Source organism: Ambystoma mexicanum, chromosome 11 (assembly GCF_040938575.1).
Source record: "Ambystoma mexicanum isolate Mex_15411 chromosome 11, UKY_AmexF1_1, whole genome shotgun sequence".
NCBI lineage: Eukaryota > Metazoa > Chordata > Amphibia > Caudata > Ambystomatidae > Ambystoma > Ambystoma mexicanum.
Window position 1 is genome coordinate 672191749 of NC_090934.1, and position 18283 is coordinate 672210031.

Here is an 18283-nt window from a genome sequence, read left to right on the forward strand (position 1 = left end):
ATCTAGAGGCAGCGATCAAGAAGACAGAGGAGGAATTGCAAAAAGTGACAAGGCAGAGAGAACATGAAGGGCCGGGTCCAGTAATGAATGCAAGCACATGGACAGCACGGGCAGTATTGCTAAAAATGAATAAAGCAGTCATTAAGGATGTGAAAATAGAGACAGAGAGAGACACACCATTAGGAAGAGATGGGGGATGGTCAGTATACCAAAGACTGAATAGGCAACCTCTCCATTATGACTCAGAGGTGACGTAAAGTGATGAGAAAGTGATGAGGAGCAAGAGGACTATGAGGAAGACTGTGAGCCAGAAGGAGAACAGGCAGAACGGACTCCATGGGGGATGCGGCTTAGGCCCAGCCCGACAACCATGGTAAAAAAGGGACCCCATTTCCATTGATACAGAATGGTATGGGGAGATCACAGTATGTTCACATATATGCAAAATGAACTCAATAGAAATTCTTCCTACTCTTACTGTGGGAGAGGGCAAGTGGATATATGCACTTGAAAAAGAAACAGCGGGAATTACATTAGCAGTGGACGACATGAAAGGTTTCGTGGCCAGCATACCGGTGGAACAGACAAACATCATTTGAGAGAATGCAGGGCACGCTGGTCTAAGATTAAAAAATGATGCACATGATGGAGCACCTTTCCACAACTGTAGAGCCTGTGTATGGGGTGCTCTAAGAAGGGCATACTGTGAGGGGTAAGAAATGTGAGGCGGACCACTTTGTGAAGTTTTCTCAACACATACCATTCTATTATACTCAAAGGTTGGATGAATGCCTCACTGTCCCTACCCTGACAAGGATTTACCTGCCTAAAATAAACTAAAGGAAACACTCTAACAAAATAATATCTGTCCCTCATACTGTTACATATAACAAATGAACAAGAAATGTATTGCAATTCCAAACAATAATGATTGAATTTGCAATGTAACCACAGTCTATCTTCATAATCTTGGTACATTCCCCTGCCCCAGGTTTAAACATGATTCTGCTTCAAAGTTCAAGAAAAGAACATAAGGAAATCCAGGTTTGCAATAAAGTTCTAACACAAATAGATGCAACTTCAATTTGTCAACAAAAAGTTTCAGCACATAAGATATAATTCTCTTCCTCTTCTTTAAAAAGATTAACAAAATATGGCTTCTTTGCACCAGCTTCCCACAGCTCTTCCTTTAGCACCACAACATAAATGGTCTCTGTCAGGACCACCTTGTAGCACTTCTTCAACTTCCACCTGATCTACCTCTATGCCAGACCCACAACCTCAGTTCACAACTGGTTTACTCCCATGCCAAACCCACTTCTTCAAAGGTGTGCCATCTGGGTATACTCCCCTGCCCGAACAGCATTTCACAACAAAAGCTTTTGTGGTTGAGATCAACTAGCAAAAGGTTAAAAACAGCTCCAGAGTATTCAACAAATTGCAGCTTCAAAATCTTCAACAACTTTTCTGGCAAAACAAGATTCACAGTGGTGTTCTTTGATACTCCTCTGCAAAGGATGCTCCTCTCCTTCTGAATATCTCTTCCCAGAAGGTCAGCCTTTTTGCCACTCTTGTTTCCCCACTACACAAGTAATCAACGAATGACTGGTTGGGTCTCTTTCTGCTTCTCCCTTTGTTTTGGCAATTTGTGTTTATCCCAGCTTTTAGCAATTGTGGTATAAAGTATGGGCAAAAGGTTTCAGAGCGTATAGTTTACATTAGCCCCCTTCTTCTGTTGGCAATATTTGCGAGACTGTATTTGCTTGGTCTTTGTTTCTCTTGGCTTGGGCAATGTTTGCAGGTTTTAACTCTCAACAAAGTCACCCCCTTATGTTGCTGAGTTTCCCACAGAATCAGACTTTTAAGGTTACAGTCATTTGGTTTTGTTATAATCGATTTTTGCTACTTTGCCTAGTTCGGTATTCACAATGAACTTGGGAATCACTTTCACTCATACCCGAGTGCTTCTCCTTCTGTTCTGCAATAGTTCGGTATCCAAAATTAACTTGGGAATCACTTTTAATTATATGTGAGTGCTACTTTGCAATATTTTATAATTCAAAATTATTCTCTGAACTACTTTTACTTCTACACGAGCGTTGCTCACTCGCCGAATGCCTGCTTCTGACATATGAGTGAGAACGGAGCACCCCGGGGACACTACCAGCCTGTGGACTCACCGGGTAAGATGTGCTCCTCCATTTCCCTCGCCGCTCACAGGATTTCTGCTGCTGTCACTCCCCGGCAAAAACTGCTTCTGTTAGTCCACCTTTGCCCATACCACCTACAATTGGAGCTCCTCTTGATCCTGCGACACCAGAGACAGTCTCAAGGCCCTCAGGTGCATGCTAGCCACCTAAGACAGCCTCTTGCACACTTCTTGCTGCACCGTCTCTGCAGATCAGGTCATCAGGGGGCAAGATTTCCTCCTGCAAACTTCCCTCAGCGCGACCTGTGCACTTCAGATTTCTGGAGAGAGAGACCCTCTCTGAACAGGCTGCTGATATCTGCAAACAATGGTCCCAGCATCTTCTTTCTCCTGCAGCCTCTGCCTGGACTGCCAGCACAAACCACGCTGCTTCTGCTTCTTGCTACCTCTGCTTTTCTCCAACAAAAGTTCTATGACCTGCACCTGAGGGGGCCTTTTAAGCCTCCCTGTCTCCCTCAGGTGTTGGTCATTTGCGTTTATGAGCTGATCACTCCTGTAACATTGTACCTTCTCAGCCCTCTTCTTCATCCCAGTACTTAGGCAATTATGGGACTTGAAGTCCCCAATAGAAACATTAAGTGTTCTTATCTCTGTTGTTTCACAATAAGCCATTAAAACAGTGTGGCTTTGGGGAAAGTTAACAAGGGGGTCTCCCATTACTCCTGTCCTGCTTCCCCCTCATGTGATCCTCCCACAGTACACCAGCCTCAGGGTCAGAATCAGAAAGTGTTTATTTATTTTATTTTTTATTTATTTATTTCATTTGTTAAACGCCCAAACCTTCGGTATCACGGTGTTGTTACAGACATTTTACAAAGAATTCAAACAGTATTCCAGATTATTTCCAGTAAAACATTGATACAAAAATATGTAGATTAAAACATTGCATGGTCACTTACATTATATACAAATTCTGGTGACAGTCAACCCTAGGGAGGCAGCTGCCTGGGCCTACGAGGGTGAATATTTGATTTTATGTGGTTAAACATTGAGTTTGCCTTTCCCTGTCCACAGGAGAAGAGCCCCAGGCCAGGTTTTCCGGGGGAATCATTGCTGATTCATCACAATACGCAGACAAACCTGGCATGGGAACAATTATGGCCCGCACATTGAAAGCTGATGAGGACATTGTACATAAACTCGATTCAAGAGATGTGGAGGGAAGAAACTGGTGAAGCATGGGTTAAATCAATACCACTTTTCTATCATGTTTTACACAGGGGTTTGCCAACGGAGGTACAACCAGAGTTACACAAGATAGTAGGCATTGAGGCTAAAACATGGGGAGAAATTCAAGCACATATAGTACTTTTTTGTAAACGCAAGCGAAAAAAAGAGAGTTAATGAAGACCAGTTACAGCATGCTGAAGCAAAGCTAGTGCAGAAGAAATTTGCAAAGGTTAGTATGGAAGGTGTAATGGTTACAAATGCTGGTGACAATCGACAAGGTGATGAGTCACAACAAGAAAGGGTAGGTGCAATAGTTAACAATAGAAGAAACATGGGAGGGGGACAAAGAGCATGCAGCAAATCCCAACAAGGGAGAGGGGGTGGATTCAGATGTTTGAGACCCAGATTTGGAGGGCATGCTGAACATGCAGTAAAGTGGGTCATGCAGCACGAGATTGTAGAAGTAAGCAACCAATCCAGTATCATCCAGGTGCAGCCCCACATCAATACCTATATTGACATCACCTTGTTCATCAACGCATCCTTCGCCACCAGCACTGTTCCAACCATCCTCAAGAAAGCCTGGGTTCGACCCCTACTAAAAAAAACCTCCCTCAACCCGGATTCCCCAACTACCGCCCCATCACCACAGTGCCTTTTCTGTTGAAAATTCTGGATAAGGCCGAATACTTACAGATTCCCTCTTACCTTGAAACTCACAACATCCTTGGCAAAAGACAATCGCGCTTCCGCACCCACCACGGCACTGAGTCAGCCTTACTCGACCTCAAGAACCAACTATTTGAAGCCATGGACAAAGGTAAAACCTCACCCCTCCTACTCTTAGACCTCTCTGCAGCCTTTGACTTGGTCGACCACAAGATCATCTGTAAACATCTCACTGACACAGCCCACTTCTCTAAAGAAGCCACTGCCTGGATCACCTTCTTCTTGGATGGTCGAGCGATGAGAGTCTTCTCAGACCAAGCATCTGTGCTACCATCACTCATCGACTGTGGTGTCCCACAAGGCTCATGCACTTGCCCCACATTCTACAATCTATTCACCCTGCCACTATTCAGCGACCTAGAAGATTTCGGCATAGCCTTCACCAACTATGCTGATGACACACAAATTCTCATTCCCCTAACTGGCAACTATGACCAATACCTCAAAACCCTCCAAGACATATACGTCCGCATCCAGGCCTGGATGGCAGGAAACGGCCTATGTCTAAATGGGGAAAAGACGGAAATACTACTGTTAGGCCCAAAAGAAGCCTTAAATAGACTTGACAACACATATAGCTCCTTCATCATTGAAGACACAGTCATTACAACCTCAGCCTCTGTGAAAACCTTACGCGTCTACCTAGATTCCACATAATCTATATGGATAGACAAGTCAGTGCCATCTCATCGGCAGCAGCTCTCACTTCCAAAATCATAAATGCTGTGAAACACTACCTATCACAAAAGAACCACCTCAACATCGCAGAGCCACAATTGGCACGAAACTAGACTATTGTAACATCCTACTCCTTGGCACGTCTAAAAATAAAATCAATCGACTGCAAATTGCATAAAACAATGCCCTCAGAGTGGCACTCAGCGTTACCAAGAGAGAACACATCACCCAGGCCAGAAGAGACACCCACTGGCTCCCAGTCAAAGAGCGTATAACATTCAAAGCCCTCACTCACACACAGATGCCTCGCCCAATCTGCACCAGCATATTTAACAGAAAGAATACATCAAGCACCTACCCACAGACCAAAACGCAACAAATACTCACACCAACTCTCAGTCCCAACATTTAATAGAGCAAAAGCGGGCAGAACCAGTTTTGAAGTTCTCGCCCCCAGAGCATGGAACTCGCTACCACCCAGTCGAGGAAGCGAAGAATCCCTTTCCACATTCAGAAAAACCCTGAAAACAAAGTTATTCAACACAATTTCTATTACTATGCATGGTCTCCAACATTGTTCCTCTGTAACCACGGAACGCATGGCCCACAATTGTTTATATACACCTGCCTGTAACCAGTGTTACTATCATGAACTAAGCTGAATATCCAGTAAAGGCGCCATGATGCCTCCAAACCGCTGGGCGCTTGATAAATCCAACATAAATAATAAATAAATACACAGCTTACGATTCCTCATACAGGGCACCAGCCCATGGGGAATTTGTCCCATGCTCAGAACAGCCACAGTACCCAGGCCCACAACAGATGGGGGACTACATATAGGGACGGCCCATACAGGATCGAACCCCACATGCAGCACAGAACACCGCACAGCAGGCACCATCCCAAGCCGTTTCACCACCTTGGGAACAAAAGGCACTGCCAGAAGAAACAGTGACACACTCTACAGGAGTAAGTGTCATGGGAGACAACACATTCCCACTTCCCAGGAATAATATCTATTCATAATAGGACAGTCCACAGCGAGTCCTGATGTGTCCAGTCTTATCAATCACCCCAAACTTAGAAAAGGAACCTAAAGTGGGAGTGAAGATAGGTGACACAATGTTTACTTTTATGGTGGATATGGAGGCTACAATGTCCTGCATCATGGAAGGGAGGTTCCTATTGACCAACAGGTATATGGACACACAGTGATTCTCTGGGGCAGTAACCAAGGTTCCTTTTACAGATCATTTACCTATCACCACAGGGATAAAAGATAATCTAGCACCATTATTATACAGCACTGAGACAATGCTAAATTGGCTACGTAGGGATTTGTTGCATAAGTTAAACATGACCATCTCATTCACAGACAAAGGAATAGTGTGCTTTACACAAGGTATGTACTACACCAGAATAGCAGCAGTAGCCCAGGTACTATGCCACAAATGCAATTCAAGCATTACCTTTGCATGAACAAATTATTTTATAATTTGTGACTGTCCTATCGGATGGCTTCCAAATGTACAAAATATGATCTTTCATTTCAGACTAGCAGTCCCTCAAGAGAGCCTCAGATACTAAATTCATGCTACACATTAATGCAATGACCATCAGAAAATCGGCTATCATTCTCACAGGCACAGATGAAGAGGGGCTAGAATGGCACACATTTCTGTGCATAGACTCAACACTACCATTAACAGACTGTGAACAAACAGCCCTTATGACGTAAGGCTTCTAAACAGCATAGGAGCAGTTTGAATTAGGATCAAACCAGGAGCCATATTATCACATGTATAACAATACCGACTTCCAGGAGAAGCTGATGAGGGAATATGTGATACCATTACTGCACTAGTTGAGCAAGGCATCATAGTGTCATCCATATCACCATGCAACACAGCTATATATCCAATGATTGGCGTAACACAAACTTTGGGGGCTCCCCTGCGAGCCATGCTGAGGGCCCCCCCCCAAACTTGGCAGCAAATCATGGGTCATGCCACACTCTGGCCCGGCCTAGGTTACCACGCTTGCGCAATACACATAAATGTGCTCCTGCAGAGGTTCGCCAGATACTGCACTGGGAAAACAATATAAATATGTGTTTAATGCATTATACATCACACTTTCAGAGAAAAATTGGCTAAAAGGCCAAAGCGTTTGCAATTGTTTTGTAGGGTAACACCAATCCAAAAATCCAATACATTCAAGTCACAGCGAAAGTGCACAACGTATAGCACACACACCAAAAAGGGGGCGGAACACGCGGAATGGGGAACAACGCGTGAAAATGAGGGCGTAACTGGAGAAGTACTGCTGGGAAATACATGGAACGCCCCCACGCTCGCGAACAACACGTATTCATGGAATCGAATAGGGAAAAACCACGCACACCAAAAGACACGCACAGGCATAAACACGTCTGCCACACAAAAGCAGATGGAAGTGCCCCAACGCAGTATAAAAGTGCACGCAAACAACAAACACACATATACAACTGCGATGAATGTCCCATTTCTCGCAGCAGTGATCGTGGGACAATGCAGGAGGAGGAGAATAACCAAGCCCTGCATTTATTTTTGCCCAGGACTAGCCTTTTTGGGATTCCTGATGACCAGGTCTATGGCACCTATAGGTTTCCACCTCCTATCATCCCAGACCTGGTCACTGAGTGGGAGGATGACCTCATATCACCCACCTTGTGCTCCCAAACACTGAGCCCCTTGGAAAAGGTGCTCAATGTCCTGCATTTTTTGGCCACTGGGTCATTTCAGAGGACAACTGCCATAGTTGGGGGCGTCTCACGGGTCACCCAGTCATGCTGCCTGCACCAGGTGTTGGCAATCATGACTGCGCGCCCCTCAGTCCGCAAGCACATTTACATGCCCAGAACACCCGCAGAAAGGCAAGCCATGGTCCAGGACTTTTACAGGGTGGCACACTTCCCCAAAGTGCTTGGTGCCATGATTGCACACATGTGGCCCTGCGTCCACCTAGGGCCACTGAAAACATCTACCGCAACTGCAAGCACTGGCATTCCATCAACGTACAAGTCGGATGCGATGCCCAGGGAATCATCACCTATGAGTATGCAAACTATCCTGGGTCTACCCATGACAGTTTCATATATAGAATGTCTGCCCTGAGCCGGGCCCTGGGAAGCATGGCAACACATGGCTCATTGGTGAGTACAAATGTATGTGCACATGCATGCATGTCACACAGAGACAAATAAACAAACCCAACTAATGAAACCATAATCACTTCCCCAGGGGACAGTGCCTACCCTCTGAGCACCCACATGATGACGCCAATACGGAACCCCACCACACCACCCCAGGTAAGATACAACGCAGCCCATATAGCAACCAGGGCCATAGTGGAGCGCACATTCGGAGTGCTCAAGTCACGCTTCCGCTCCCTTGACTGGTCTGGCGGGCAGCTACTATATGCACCCCCAGTAGTGTGCAGGATCATTGTGGCAGAATGTGTCCTGTACAATGTTGCAACATGGCAGGGCGTACCAGTGGACATGGTGGTGCCCACACATCCCCAACCACACGCATAGGTGCTGCGCATGGGAGGGGAAAGGGAATGTGGCGAGGCAGCCCGTACCCAGCTTGTGGCCACATTTTTCACCTAAACTCCCACCCTTGCAGAGTGCACACAGGACTGGCACATACCAGGTGACAATAGATGATGAAAAAGCGACAGTCAACTTTCACAACCTGACCACCCTGAGAATGTTTCCACGGAAGTGCTACATTGTGTGCATCCCTAGCCACTTACACATAACCAATCCCGTGTGTGACCAAAAGGAACACACGCACGGTGCATATCCCACCACCCCCTGCAAAACAGGCCATGAAAATCACTGGTATGTCACCCAAACCCTCCCAACCCCCATGACCCTCGTCGGCCACACCATGACATGGCATGCAACAGCAAAAGAGCAAACCAAATGCACAACACATGACAAAATCGTCACGAAGTGCCATGTGATAAATGGAAACAGGCCTGAGACAATTACACCCGACATGGAATCAGATGAAATGACTGACCAACAACCTCCCACACATACAAAGTCATACACAAATGCATGCCACCCGCGGTACAATCAACAAAAGACAGAATGCCTGTTGGCATGCACATTGTGCAATCCAAATCCGTAAATGCCAAAACCGCCGGCTGTGTGTGTGTCCCCTGCAACATACCGCTCGGCACACAGCACAGTGAGTGGCCCTTGCGTTGGGGATACACCTTGAGCATCATATAAAAAAGGACAAGCAACAAAAATGACATATGACGCATGTACACGACTGGGAAATTGTAAGTGATCATGTGCTGCAGGGACACAGCATGGCAGAGAAGGCAATCTGTGTGCATGTGTGGGCATGGATGGGTGGTTATATGTGTGGTGGTGCATTGTGTAAGTGTGTGTCAGTAGGGACATGCACTCAATAAATGCATGTGAAATGAAGTGACCCTCAGTGTCCTGTACACATCACATTTGAACATTGTCCTTGTGGACCCCCCAGTGTGTCAAACCACACCAATCCCCTGACACCTGAAAGTAAACCCAACACAGGAACATCCTTTGACCAGCAGAACACATCATGTACATAGTACCGCACATTGACAATGTCAGACAGTGACCAATCACTGTAGCCCAAGTGTACTAACTTGACAATGTCACCACATGGCCCCCTCCCATCATCAGTATGGCTTTGACAGCTAAAGGGTGCAGGCTGGCGTCTACAGCATGAAGTGATCAACCATGTATACAGGCAAGTAATGAAAAAACATCACAATCAACTTCAAAAAAAGCACAGTTCAAAAATATACTCACCAAAATCGATTGCAGACATGCCGTGGAGAAAACATCCTTAATCCCCACTAGGGGTTTTTACACAAGTAGGACTGCAGACTGGCCACAGATATGACGAAAGTCCATTGCCCCTGTGTAATTTGCTGTCACACCGATCCATCCTTGCAAGCCCATGGAAAGGGGAAGCAGGAGAGGCATATGTGTCAGGACCCCAAGCCACAAACACATTCACGAGACAAGCTTGTATGGGCCCAGTTGGAACACACAATGGATGCTTTCAAATGCCACAAAGCACCACAATGTCACATGAATGCACACTAGACAAACAACAATATAAAAAAGCCACATATGACCCAGGGGGGGCACCCAGGAGGGGGGAGGTACAGGGTGCACCTCAACACCCACATGCGATGATGTTGAGAGTTGAGATAAAAAAAACTCCATGGGCTCAAAGCCTGCACGGCCCGACCTGTGTGGAAGATAAGTCGTCGTCCTAGTCACCCTCTGGATGTAAATCAGAAGGTGGACCTGGCACAGTGTCCTGACCATGCCTATCCACAGCTTGCCCCTCCATGACAGCAAGCATGCAGGTCTGGTAAGCCTGGTCCTGTGTGACAATGACACGTAGGTCAGCATGCAGCACCTCACGTGATACGCGTGCTTCCTCTTGCAAGGTAGCACGTGTAATATGGAGTTCTGCTTGAACAGCCTCACATGACATCCGGAGCACCTCCCGGCTTGCATGTAGCTTAGCCGAGATGGTGCTCTCAAGCTGCTCCATCCTCACTTCTGACCGCTGCCTCTGGGACCTCAAGAGTACACCCAGAGTAGCTCTAAGGGATCAGTGTTCTTCCCTCAGGGCCTCGCTGTGTGCCTCTGCCGGAGCAGCAATTGCTTCGTGCAGAGACACCATTTCAGCCCGGCGTGCCCTGTTTGAGGCCGCCATGCCCAGCCTGAGTGAGCGGCATGTGGACTGCATTGCCTGCTGCTGGAGCTTCACCTACCTATCAGGGGCGAGCATGGATTGGGCCACACTTTCCATGCCTTGAGTAATCATCTCAATAGCTCCCCATGTTGCTGTGAAATGGCATACATGGCATGCTCCCACTCAGTGCTCCCCGGTGGCGCACAGCCACGGCGTTGCTGGACATTAAACCTGCGGGACCCAAGGAGCCGTGGTCCTTGCTGGATTGGCACTGCCCATGGCTGCAGGACTGTATCCCTCCATTGACCTGATGCCCCAGGAACATGACCAACTGGTGTGGAGTGTGACCGTGCACCCAGAACCACCACAGGCAGATGTTCCACCACTGCCTGGCCTCTCACTGCAGGTGTCGCGGACAGAAGATCGTCCACATCAGGATCACTCACCAGCGACCAATCGTCATGATGCGCATCCAATTCAACAACGTGCTCAGAGTGTTCATCAGAGCTTGACTGATTGCTATCCCTGGACACAATGGTCTGGAGCACAAATGGGTTTGTGTGGGCTACCACCCCACGACCCCCACCTGTGCTGGGTTGGTGATGTAAAATCAACCCTGTGTCTGGAATGACATCCTCACCCTCTGGCTCCATTGAGTCATCACCTGTAACGTGAACAAAACAAACATGAGTACACATGTCAGCAGCACATAACACACACACATAGACATCACTACATCAACAGCCAACACATGAAGTAGACATGTCACACACAACTCAGACTCCGGCATGCATCCAGTGGCATTGATATGCAACGGCATCCGGAAAGCAGATAAATTGATGCATGTAAATTGCAAGACCTACACATGTCCTGAATGTAGTATATTACCTGCATCACACACAACCTCTGGCAGGCACAACTCACATGCAGAAATGATAGATGGCAACAAAGAGATGGCACATGGCATGAGCATGTTTGAACAGCCAAATGGCCATAGCTGCAAGTGAATCAAAACACACCATGACACACGTAATATGCATGTAGACATGCATCACAAAATCATCATCACCAATATAGCTTCATCGATCTTCAGCTCGGCCCGTACAGGGCGTCATGGGCCTTGAAGACATAGTTAATGTCCCGAGCAAAGCAAGGGCCTTCAACGAGCTATGAGGGACCATAATGCCCGGTACGTTCCTAGCTGCCGGTCCATGAACCTTTTAGAACACCCTTCAGGGCCTGATTCAGCATATTGTGCAGTGAATGTGCCAAAAACCATGAATCAGTGTGTCAAATGACTATGCCCAGGCTCCACCAGTATTCTCAAGTCGGCCTAGGCGTACTTGTAGTGCACAACAGTGCACCTTCAGGATTGTGCCAGTTTAACATAGCGGACACAATGCTGAAATCTCACCAGCATTTTCAAAAAATAACAACATATTAGTTATTTAACAAAAATGCTGCTGAGAACACATGTGTAAATAACACTTTCACACACACCAATGTAAGTAGCTGCAATGTTGCACAACACAACGTTGAAGCTGCTTGCATATGTGAATGTAAAAGTGTTCAAATACACCCGTGTTCATATACACCTGTATGGTGTATATAAACACCTTCCTATACATTAAAGCAAGCAGCTTCAAACGCTGCTTGCTTTGATGTATGTGAACGTGTACACATACAAACAATGCAGGGATATCTACAACTTATAGAATGATACCTCAACTCTGAGGTACTTTATCCTTTCTGTTAATTGTATGCACAGTATCACACAAAACAGAGGATGGATATAGCTTCTCTCGAGCTGATTATTCAATATACTGTTATTGTGTAGCCCTAGAAATCACCCTGATAGGAAACACACCCTTTCCCTTTGTGATGTTAAACAACCTTAGAATGCAATGTGGCACCGCCTATCTAAAAGAGATAGGTGAAAAGAAACTTGCCCTCTTTCTACAATGAATTGGATAAATTAGAGCAAGTACATAACATATCGTTATTCAGCTAAAAGTGCAATTAAAAATTGCAGTTGGGATTAGTTCTTCCCATTCTGCATGCTTTGGTTAGTCAGGCAGTTCACGTGGTACTGTGTGTCATAGAGACAATTTATTTATTTAGCTGTATATCGACATGTTATGTACTTGCTCTAATTAATTCAATTCATTGTAGAAAGAGGGTGAGTTTCTTCTTATCTATCTCTCTTAGATAGGCAGTGTCACAGCGCATTCGAGGGTTGTTCAACACCACAAAGGGAAATGTTGTTCCTCCTATCAGGGTGAGTTCTAGGACTACACAATAACAGTATATCAAAGTGAGGGGCTTCGCATGGCGGCCATGCAGTAGGAGGCACAATCGAGAAGCTCCTTCGAGATCCTGAAGCAAATCCAGCCAAAACTGGCGCAAAACCACTAAAAAGCACCTAAAACTAACAGAAACACACACCGGAACATCCGTAGAATACTAGCGGAGTCTTCCGACTTAAATCGGAGCAGGATTCGAGGAGAAAACGATGAAAGAAGACGACGCCCATGGGAAACAAAATGGCAGGCGCGAGCGGCCGAACTGCTGGAGGGAAAGTCAGTGCTTCATAACCGCAGGCGAGGAGCGGCTGGTAGGGGACAGACAACACCCTGCACAGTAACAGCCCTCCTTGAGAGGCGACCGAAGACGAACACAGGCAGTCCACAGAACAGGGCCCAGGGAGCCTATACGGGCACTACAGAGGCACAGAGCCAGAAAGCCAAGTCTAGAGAACGCACCCGAGCCCCACTCAGACACGGGCGCGAGCGTAAGTGGGCCTCATTTCCCTCTAGAGCCACCCCGCCTACAAGACCTACAAGCCAAGCCGGGTTGATTTAACCAGCCTCAAACACCCGTGGCTGACCGAAGACGGACAGAAGCGGTCCAGGAAAGGGAGTGTGGGAGCTGATGCGGATACCATAAAGATACAGGGTTGGAAGAAGCCTAGAGGGGAGAGCGCCCCGGCCACACAGGCCTCATCTCCTTCCAGAGACAATATATCCAGAAGCTCGGAGAAGCGGAGGCAAGCGAGAGGGGCAGAAGCGGACCCCGCAGCGCCAGAGACTGTCGGCGAGCGGAATGCACACACGGTGCAGACCACACAGCGCCCATCTTGTAGGCCTGAGAGGCCAGAGCCGCACAAGAACCACTGAGGTGCACTAAAGGAGGGTTGATACGAAACAAGCCAAGGCACAACATTCAGCGCACTAAGCTCCCCTGGCAGATAAAGAGGGTGCACAACAACCCACGGGATGGTTGCAAATCCATAGAGACTGATAGGGCCGGGCATGGACGGACCAGGATCCGTTGACCATCTAGCTGTACAAAGGCGAGTTCCATAGAGATAATGCCAAATCGGAAAACAGAGCGAAAATCTGAACAAACCAGCATAGAAGCCTTCACTAAAACATCCTGAAACAAACAACCTGTCCAGCCGGACACAGCAATGGCTACCTCAAGAACAACATAACAGGCGGGAAACACAACTGAAGGACCGATCCTGAAAGCAATAGCCACCTTGAAAGAGTTCCTTGAGGCCAAAATGGACGCAGCGATAGGCGCCCTCAAGGCATTCTTGGAAAATAAACTGGACACTTTCATGGTAGATGTGGGTCTCCTCCGCTAGGACACCAGAAATCTGACGGACAGGGGTAACAACAAGGGAGCAGCAACGCAGCAAAACGCAGCAAAACACCACGGATGTGGCAGTCACACAAACACAAGTCAGAGGTGATACAGAAGGTCAAGATCCTGGAACAAAGGGCGGAAGACGCAGAAGGCAGAGCACGAAGGAACAATATTCGCATAGTTGGGCTTCCGGAGGGTGAAGGAGGCAGGGATCCCACCGAATATATTGAAAACATGCTGCTCCAAGAGATTGGAGCAGGAACTCTATCCCAAGGTTTCACGGTGGAGAGGGCCCACTGTTATGATACCTACTCCCGGGGACCCAGACCAAGTCCAGCAACCCTGGAAGCAGGCATCAAGTTACCCCAAGCAAGCCCAACAACCCCTGCTAAGGGCTATTTGTGTGCAGTCCTGGCGCCTATGGCGCCAGGCTCATACATTAAAACTTACCTGTTGCAGACCATGCTGCAAACTTACCTGATGCAGACCATGCTGCAAGAGCTCGAAGCCAAAAGAGGCTTGGAAGGGATTATTTTACCTAGGGACTATTTTTTACTTGGGTGGGGCTGGGGAGGAATACTTACCTGGAACTACTTTGGAGGCTATTTAAACCACGCCCGAAGAGCAGCACACACTTCGTGTTATTCTGCATCCAGCAGCGTAACGCTCACCGTGCCTGCAAGTCTGCATCCAGTCTTCTGCCATGCCCGCCTCGAGTTTGGAGCTCCTAGAAAAAGGGAGAAAGAAGGAGAAAAGATTAGAACAAGAGCATTACCTTTGATCCTTACCTGAATTCCCAATCCATCGCGCCTTCGAGCTGGAAGAAAGAAGTTATTTTATGCGTGTCGCCTCGCCTGCTGCAGCGCCGCACTGAACTCACCGGCCTCCGCAGCATCTTAACATTTCACTGCATCCTCCTGCATGTTCCCGCCACACTCCAGCACCTAAGGAGAAGACAAGAACAGCAAGGTGAGCCAAGGGAATACACAGAGGAATACCCCCCATAGACTTACCTGATTTTACCACCGGGGGTACTATTCCTCTTCACGGGTCAGCGCAGCTTCCACTGCATTCTAGCCGAACCCCGGCCCCTAAGGGGAAACAAAAGGACAGCAAGGTGCAACAAAGGGACTAACAAGGGGAACCCTCCTCACCACAAAAGACTTACCTGATTTTATCGCCGGAGGCATTATTCCCCGAGACTTCATACTTTCTCTCAGCACCTGAATAAGGGAGAAAGCAACAGGTTACATATGGACATGATTTTATCAAACTGTGTTGGATAATACAAATCCTAACCAGAATATTACCGGTTGCCACAAGGAACTCTTCAGTAGAGTCAAGCTGCAACCTGCAAGGAATCGGACAAGAGTGAAAGGCAGGCATTTGAACGCTTACGAACTACATACTTATGGCGTCTTGCCAGGAATATCGGAGTCAATATTGTCCTGGAACTCACCAATTCCTTCGAGCCAGTGAAGCAACTGGTTATCTACGCGCCCCTGTGCTCAATGCAGGATGGAGAGCTCATCTTTTCAAATCATCAGGTGAGACTATAAGAGGGGACATCCAAGGTGATCAGTGGGGAGAACAATGGGGTGGGGGGATTTACGCTCAACTCCACGGGTGGTTAATTCCCTTTCTCCATTTGCAGAAGAATATTCCTACACGCCAAGCAAACAAAGCTATGTGGGCCAGTCCAGTCCGTCATCTCGGCCCTACACGTCACAATGGTGGAGACCGCAGCAGTCCAGTCCAGATCGACGCCTCTGTGAGAGCCAGGTGAGCGTAACACCCACAGAGCACTGACCAAAAGACCTCAGCCAGGCGCCCCTCCGAGAGCGATGTTTGCAAGGATCATGAATTTCAAGGATAGGGAGAAGATACTATCATTCTCAAGAGAAGGGGGAGTGATTAAAAGGAACACTTCCAAAATTACTATCTATCCAGATTATACAATCATGGTCCAAAAACAGAGAGCAAAATTCGGCCCAAAGAAAGAGCGCCTCAGGACGGCAGGATTGCGATACATGCTCCTATACCCCTCCAAACTTAAGGTACTCCATCAAGGGAAATCATGGTTCCTTGACTCAACTGAAGATGTTCATACGTGGATGGACCAGCAGGGCATCCCCCAGCAGAGACAAAGAAACTGGAATAACAACGAGAACCAGCCCCGATGAGTGGAAACGTCAACTTTAGACACAAAATGTCAACATAAAGCAAGGCATTAAGCCAGATGCAGAGTATGAAGGAGCGACTTGCTTCAATCCAGCTGTGAAGGCTAGGAAAAGCCACAACCCCAAAATGAACGTTTCACAAGTTTGGATGCCAGTTTGGGGGCATCACGCTGCGGCGGGCCTGTTCCACCTCGGCGGACAGAGCAAGAGAAGTGGCGAGGCCCGAGCAGGGGGAGGGTGGCTGGGCGTTAGTTTGGAAGTTTTGTTTTATGTGTTGGTTAGCAATAAGTTTGGCCGGCTGGCACAAAGCACTAACGGTGGGAAGGACAATTCAAGCATTCACAGAACAGCTCGAGTGAGAGGAGACCGGGAAGGCACACGGCAACTAACCGAGGGGAATCACCCCAGACGAAAAGGCAAAGAAGATCAAGAGGAGAGGGACATGCCCCAAGAGCCAGACAAAAGGAGAGGAAACTGGGCGAGAAACAAGAGGAAGGCTATCGGACAACAGATCCTCAGTAAACAATACATAGATGGACCCTGATGAGATAACAATAGCAACTTGGAATGTGCGAGGACTCAACGCCTACGTCAAAAGACTCAGGGTGTATGCTTGGTTGAACAAGATGAAAGTCAAGATAGCAATGCTGCAAGAGACTCATCTCACATCAGAAAAGCAGGCCAAGGTGGGCAAGAAATGGGGGCAAGTATACGGCACCACATACTCAAACTACGCAAGGGGGGCGCTAATTTGGATAGCGCCGGGAGTACCCTTCCAACCAATAAATCAGGAAAGCGATCCGGAAGGAAGACCAGTGTTGGTACACGGAATGCTGGAAAACAGGGAAATATATCTGATTAACACCTACCCCCTAAACCACGATGCGTCAGAATTCTTCAGGGGCTTGGCGCCCAGGCTGGCACAGTACAGAGAGGCCATGTTCATCTGGGCGGGAGATTTTAATTGCACCCTGGACCCGCTTCTCGACAGGTCGTACAACACACATAGGAAGCCAGCACCCCTGCTATGGAGCTCCAAAGGTCCCTCGCACGACTCCAGCTGCTGGAAATTTGGAGGCAGGTACACGGAACCGGGAGAGGTTATACACATTATAGCGCACCCCACGGCACATTCACACGAATTGATTACCTATTTGCAGGGTCTGAATCTCTGACAGAATTCACAGGAATTGACATAAAAGCATGCACACTCTCAGCTCCGATACTGACAACATGGGCACACACTCACAGGAAAGCCCCAATACCAATGTGGCGCCTCCGAGTGGAGGCCATAGGGGATGGAGAACTGGAAGAACATCTGCAAGAGGTGATAGAAGAATACTTTGAACATAATGAAGGTAGCGTAGAAAGTAAGGCTACGCTCTGGGACGCATTCAAGGTCGTGATTAAAGGTGCAGCAATTGGGAAAATGGGAGGGATAAAAGTAACAATCATGGAAGAATTGGACAAACTAGAGAGGAAGATAAAATTGGAGGAACGGAAGGCAGAGAGGGCGGGAGAGGAACCCAGAGAACTGCTGGAGTTAAGAAAAAGCTGCATAGAACTCTGGGAGAAACTAGGGAAGCTGAATTATGGGAAATATTTACAGAGACTCCACGCAGAAGGAGATAAACCAAGCAGACTGTTGGCATGGCTCACCAAATAGGAAAATAAGAGGGATCCCATAGTTGTGCTAAAAGATAAAACAGGGACAGAGGTCAGGAATCAGGAAGATATAAACAATCTATTCGCCGATTTTTATGAACGACTCTACGCTCCAAACCCAGAGGTGGAACCGGAGGACATTGTAGACGCCCTAGCAGAGATAAGACTACCGAAACTAACAGCTGAACAGGCCCAACTGTTGGATGCCCCTATTACTGTAGAAGAAATCGAGACAG